This window comes from Canis lupus, chromosome X, assembly GCF_048164855.1.
Source record: "Canis lupus baileyi chromosome X, mCanLup2.hap1, whole genome shotgun sequence".
Taxonomy (NCBI): domain Eukaryota; kingdom Metazoa; phylum Chordata; class Mammalia; order Carnivora; family Canidae; genus Canis; species Canis lupus.
Genome location: NC_132876.1, coordinates 90190225 through 90197319, shown reverse-complemented (window position 1 = coordinate 90197319; position 7095 = coordinate 90190225). Strand labels below are relative to the sequence as shown.

Below are 7095 nucleotides of genomic sequence, written 5' to 3'. Positions count from 1 at the left end.
GAAAAAAGAAAAAAGGAAGAAAAAAAGAAAAAAAGAGAAGAAAAAGAGAAAGAGAAAGAAAAAGAATGAAAGGGAAAAAAGGGTGGGGGAAGCAAACAGAAATCAAAAAGAAAAACAGAGAAAAAAAAAAAACCACGGGGGAGTATCTTCTGATTCTGTATACTTTAAGTCCCTTGACTTCCCCTGGAACTTGTCCGTCTAGCTGGTCTTCTGGGGGAGGGGCCTGTTGTGCTGATTTTCAGGTGTGAGCACTTGGGGGAGCTGCTCTGCCCCCTGCCTGGTGCAGGGCTCAGTGGGGGTTGTTTACCCCGTGAGGCCCCAGGAGGAACAGCCCCAGTGGCGGGGCCAGCTCTGGAGCCCTGGAGTCAGCTCCCGCAGTAACTCCGGAGCTCTCGGTCCGCAGGGCCTGGATGCTCCAGGGGCGGGGCCGCTGCTCTGCTCAGCTCAGGGCAGGAGCGTCCTCGCTGTCCTGGGCCTTCCCGGCCTCTGCCTGTCCCGGGGGGAGGCCGGATCCCGGGCTGTGTCCCCGGCGCCCCGTGCTCCGGGACCTGCAGTGTTGGATTCGCGCTCCCGGCCGCACAGCCCCCTCCGGCGGAGCCTCTTCCTCTGCCCGAGCCCCTCCGAGCTGCTCCCGCCCCGCAGCCCCCTCCGCGGAGCCGCCGCCCGAGCCCCCCCGAGCTGCTCCCGGGTCCCGCCATGCACGCTGCAGCCTTCAGGGAGCTCAGCTCAGTGCACTCTCCTGCATGCGCCGCAGGTGCTGTTACTGTCCCCGGGAGCCCGAGGGCACCCCCGCCCTCCTGGGGTCCTGCTCCAACTCCCTGCGAGCCCCTTTCCGCCCGGGAAGGTTGGTGCAGCTCCTGCTTCTCCGGGACGGGGCTCTCCTGTCTTGGGGACACTCGCCCCGGCCTCAGCCTGGCTCCTCGCGGGGCCCCTCCCCGTTGGAGGCCTTTTGTTTCTTTATTTCTTTTTCCCCGTCTTCCTACCTTGATAGAAGCGCGAACTCTTCTCACTGTAGCGTTCCAGCTGGTCTCTCTTTAAATCTCAGGCCGAATTCATAGATTTTCAGGATGATTTGAAGGTTATCTAGGTAATTTGGTGGGGACAGGTGATTTGGGGACCCTACTCTTACGCCATCTTGCCCCTCCTCCGGTGTTTTTTTTTAAGCACTTGAAAGATGTCACTGTCGTCTGACTTGCATAGTTTCTGATGAGAAGTCAGCCATAATTCCTACCTTTGTTCTACTGCACATGATAAGTCTTTTTTCTCTGGCTGCCTTTATAATTTTCTCTTTGTCTTAAGTTTCCAGCAGCTTAAATATGCTATGCCTATTTTGTTTGTTTGTGTTTTAATCTTTCTTCTATTTTCTGAACTTCTTGGATCTGTGGTTTGGTTTCTGTCATTAATTTTGGAAAATTCATGGCCATTATTTCTTCGAATACTTCTCCTTCCCCTTTCTCTCTCTCTTGGGAATTCTATGACATATATGTTAGATTGATGTCCCACAGCTCTTTGATGGTCTATTCTGGTTTTCTCCCCACTCTTGTTTTCTCTTAGTGTTTGAGTAATTTCCATTGACTTATCTTCAAATTTATTTATTTATTTATTCATTTGAGAGAGACAGAGAGTGAGTACGAGTTGAGGGGGAGGACAAAGGGAGAGGGAGAGAGAGCCTCTCAAGCAGACTCTATGCTGTGTGTGTAGCCTGACTCCGGGCTTGATTCCACACCCCTGAGATTGTGACCTGAATCCAAATCAAGAGTTGGATGCTTAACTGATTGTGCCACCCAGGTGCCCCTGATTTATCTTCAAACTTGCTGACTCTTTTTTCAGCTGTGTCAGGTCTCCTGATGAGCCACTGAAAGTGCATCAGTGTTTTTCATTTCTAGCATTTCCATTTGATTCTTATAGTTTTATTCTCTCTGATGAAATTACCCATCAGATCTTGCACATTGTCTACCCTGTCCACCTTTTCCAGTGTCCGGTGGCATCTGCCCCAGGCAAACAAGTGCTCACTCTTATCTCACCTTGGAGGCACTGGTCTTTCTTTAGAGTTCAGGTCATTTGGATGCCCTGTGATCTCAGAGCTCTGATGAGTTCAAGAAAAGTTGTGATTTTCAGATTATCCAGATTTTTTGTTGTTGTTATAAGGATGCTCTTGGGCAGGCCGGGTGGCTCAGCATTTTAGTGCTGCCTTCAGCCCAGGGCATGATCCTGGAGACTCAGGATCGAGTCCCATGTTGGGCGCCCTGCATGGAGCCTGCTTCTACCTCTGCCTGTGTCTCTGCCTCTGTGTGTGTGTGTGTGTGTGTGTCTCTCATGAATAAATAAATAAAAATCTTTAAAAAAATAATTTTTGGTTTCTTTTGGATCCTTTAAATGTACATATATAACCAAACCAAGGCACTGGTATTTACTTGATAGAATTTAAGAGGGAATCCTCAATCTCCCTAAGACTAACCTAAAAGCCGTGGTAAGTAGTGTAAATAACTGATCAAATGTAATATATACCTTCATTATCAACTGAATTGTGTCCTCCCAAAATTCATATGTTGAAACCCTAACCCCCAATGTGACTGTATTTGGAGATAGGGACTTTAATTTTTTTTTATTTATTTATGATAGTCACAGAGAGAGAGAGAGAGAGAGAGAGAGGCAGAGACACAGGCAGAGGGAGAAGCAGGCTCCATGCACCAGGAGCCCGATGTGGGATTCGATCCCGGGTCTCCAGGATCACTCCCTGGGCCAAAGGCAGGCGCTAAACCACTGGGCCACCCAGGGATCCCGGAGATAGGGACTTTAAAGAGGTAATTAAGTTTAAATGAGATGAAAGGATGGAGACAATCTAATCTTACTGGTGTTCTTTTTTTTTTTTTGAAGATTTTATTCATTTATTCATGAGAGACACACACAGAGAGAGAGAGACAGAGAGAGACAGAGACACAGGCAGAGGGAGAAGCAGGCTCCTCGCAGGGAGCCCAATGTGAGACTCCATCCCAGGTCTTCAAGGTCACGCCCTGGGCCAAAGTCGGCGTTAAACCGCTGAGCTACCTGGTCTTCCCTGACTGGTGTTCTTCTAAGAGGAAGAGACACAAAGGATCCCTAAGCACAGAGGTAAGGATTCTGGTTACCAATGACAGTGTATGGGATTTCCTCCATACTACCAAGCAATTCTTGGAACCCAGCTAGGTGTCCTACAGTTCAACTTTATTCTGACACTATTTGGAGACAGCATCAGATCCCATAGGGTTAACCCATGAGGTTAAGTCCCCCCAAACTGCCCCCACCCAACTTCAGATGCTGCTCACAAGCCCAGGTGTCACCTACACTTCTGGCCAAGTGGCCGTAGGTTGGAGGTTCCAACATCCCCTCCTTGGGTTCAATTACTTTGCTAGAGCAGCTCACAGACTTCAGACATTTTACTTACTAGATTGCTGGTTCATTACAAAGGATACGAAGTATGCAAATCAACACCCAGATGAGATCCCAAACAAAGGAGCTTCTGCCTTTGTGGAGTTTGAGGCCCAAACAAGTGGCAGGTGATATATTCTGATTCACCAACCTGGAAGCTCTCCAAACCTTGTCCGTTTGGGTTTTTATGGAGGCTTCATTACATAGGCAAGATTGATTAAATTTGAGGCCATTCACAATTGATTGAGCCTCCAACCCTCTCCCTCCTACAGTGGTTGGGGCTGAAGGGAAACAGAAAGTTCCAACCCTCCAATCACATAATCAGGTGCCCTGGCAACTAGCCCCTACCCTTAAATGGAGTCCCAAAGGTACCTCATTAACATAAAAACCCACACCATTATGGCGCTCATGACTTAGGAAACTCCAATAGTTTTAGGAGCTCTGTATCAGAAATGGGGATGGAGATCAAATATATATTTCTTATAAACTTATTATATTATACTTATTATATATTTTATACTTATACTTATTATGTTATAAACTTATTATATAAATATATTATAAATATATATAAAATATATATTTCTTATTATATCACAAGAGGAGAGGCCAAGTGTGGATGCCTGAGAGGGTGGCCATCTGCAAGTCAGAGGGGCCTCAGGGGAAAGAACGCTGCCAGCATCTTGATTTGGGACTTCCAGCCCCCACAACTATGAGAAAATAAATTTCTGTTGTGTAAGCACCCCCATTCTGTACTATTTTCTTACGGCCACCCAACTAGACTAATATACCCTCAATGCACATGTGGTAGATTTTTACCATCCCCTACCCGGCTGCTTTACTACCCTATCCTCTGCCCCCTCCACATGCCACCTGCCCTGCCCCCCTCCCCTACTACCCCACTCCCCCTGCCCTATCCCCCCCCTTGTCCGATGCCCGCCCTCCCCCCACCCCAGCAGCTGCCCCCTACCTCCTAGGCCAACTCTTGCCTTCCCCCCACCCTCACTGCCTCCCCCTGCGCATTCTGCCAACACCACTCGCCCACCGTCCCCTCCACCCTCGTCTGATCCTTCCCCTCCCCCCCCTTTTTTTTTTACCGACAGCATATATTTAATTAGACAATTGTAGGCTCTTTTTTAATGAGATAAAGCCCAATGCTTTATCCACGGTACTTGCACGTTCAAGAGAGTTGTGGGGGTGGGGGGCAGAGGGGAAGAAATCACAACGAAAACCGCAGATGTATGGGACAGATGTACTATAAAGCACCGTTTACTTTTTTTGGGGTTAAAGGTAAATAACAGTCCATGCCCACTCACAACTAAAAGTGGGAGAGAAAAAAAAACTCGACTTCTTAATCTGGCGCTTTGGTTTCTGCTCATTTCATACATCTAATTTATTGGGTGCTAGTAGTCACTAGCAGACAATTAAAAGGAAAACGAACACAAGCAAGTTGGGAGTATGAGAAGGAAAAGCCGGCTTCCTGAGTGTGGGCGGGGCGCCCCACGCCAGTCCGGGCTCATCAGTAGAAGCAGACAGTGTGCAGAAAGGCTCTGCCGCTCTTTTCCTCGAACTCCTGTAGCAGTTCATCGATATCGTTCTCCATGTCGTCGGTGTGCTGGATGCACTGGCATAGCTCGCAGATGAGGAACGCTCCCAGAGTGGCCTCTTCAAGGTTGTCTTGGATGTCAACGTTGATCACATGCACCGGCTGGCAGGTCTCCTGCTCTCTCAAAGTCAGATCTTCCACCACTTGATCGTACACTCTCTCTTCACAGGTAACGATCAGATCAAATACGTCTCTGCAGTTCTGGAACCTTTCTGGGTGAGGCTTGATCCTCTTGTTTCTGTCTAGCATATGTAATATGCCGTTCTGTGTGTAGAGATCTTTGTCCTTCCGAAGGAGGTCATTGTACATCTGATCATACGTGGTCTTGAAATCGTAAACATTTGGTTTGTCAGGCGCTGGCCCCGGGAGCTTCACATGGGTCCCCGTTCCAAAAGACCGGACGCTGAATCCCCGCTTGTTGAGGATGTTGTGTGCCTCCATGCTTCTGTTCTGGTTGCTGGAGCACACCACCGCCACTTTCAGCGGCACCGAAGGCATAGCGGCAGCCGCCCCAAGGGCTAAACGAGACTACCCTGGACTCGTGCTTCACAGCTGCACTTCTTCATGACTAAGACATGGTGATTGTGGCGTCCAGAAGTCGCGGTGCAAAGGCGGGGCTTCCGCGACCTATTGCATCAGGACGCACGTGGGTGTGACGTGAGCATGTGTACGCACGTGGCTCCCACTGTTCACAGCGCCGCGCAAAGTGTCTTTGCAGTGTCCCTTTTATCAAGAGGTAGAATTATTTTTCTACTCTTTAAGTCTAAGCTGGCCTTGGTGACATGGGTGCGGGGGAGGGGTCTCAGTCTCAGACTCAGGAGGCCTTGCGTCTCCCGGTTTTGTTAGAGGGAATTTCCAGCTACCATGTAAGGAAGCCCAACCTATCCTGCGGCAGAGAGAGACCACTTTGAGGAGAACCAAGCCCCCCAGACACATTAGTGAATCTTGCCAACACCGTGAGGAGACAGAGATCCAAACATCCTACTGATCCCCCAGCTAATTTGAACCACTGTAAGTCATCTGTGTGGATATTTGGGTTCTTTAGCCTTAGGCAACACCATGTGGAGCAGAGATGATTCATACACCCACCACACCTCCCCTTGCCCCAAATTCTTGACCCATAGAGTTGTGAGAAATAAAACGATAGCTGTTTCAGACTCCTGAATTTGGGGATGTTTTTGTTAGGCAGCAAGAGCAAACTGAGATAGCCAAGACTTCCACTTGCTCCAGGGCATCCCTTCTCTGTTTTGTCCTCTATGAATGGCTCATTTCTCTGCCAGATACATGGCCACCTAAATCAAAATAACATTTCTCAACTTTCCTTGCAGTTAGATACAGCCATATAATTATATGATCAAGTTTTGGCCAATGGAATATAAATAGAAAGGGTACCTCCAAGGTCCAGGGTAGCATTTTTTTTTTTTTTGAGGCCTTGATCTTAACAATATATCAGAGTTTATTAGAGACTCTATTGTAATTGGAGAGACAAAAACACTTTGTAGGACAACCGTCTTCACTTCTCCCTCACCTTTATGAGATAAGGGTTATTTTAGCACATGGTAGGAAAAAATAAGAGCAACAGCAACCAAAACAGTGTACTTCAGGCAAGGCTTCAGGATCAAAAAAAAGTTAAAGTAGAAAAAGGATCTCAAAACGATATAGCATGAGAATCAGAGTAAAGGTAACCCTCAGGCAGTGTTGGTGGGAATGCAAACTGGTGTGCCCACTGTGTAAAACAGTATGCAGGAGCCTCAAAAAATTTAAAATAGAAATGCTGTGTGATCCAGTAATCCTACTTCTGGGTATTTATCTGAAGAAGGTAAAAACACTAATTCAAAAAGATATCTTCGGCCCCATGTTCATTGCAACATCATTTACAATAGGCAAGATATGGAAGCAACATAAGTGTCCCCTGATGGATGAATGGATAAAGATGTGATGTGTATATATATCGTACATACGCACACATATATACCTACACACACACACAATAGAGTATCATTCGACCATAAACAAGAATTAAATCTTGTCATTTGTAACAACATGGATGGACCTCAGGACCTTGGGGGCATGAGGCTAAG

At 47.5% G+C, this 7095-nt stretch overlaps 1 pseudogene; it reads right to left on the bottom strand.

Annotated features, from left to right (window-relative positions):
* Window positions 1–4648: 4648 nt before the first annotated feature.
* Window positions 4649–5606, bottom strand: LOC140628385 (RNA polymerase II subunit A C-terminal domain phosphatase SSU72 pseudogene; annotated as a pseudogene).
* Between the last annotated feature and the right edge of the window lie 1489 nt (window positions 5607–7095).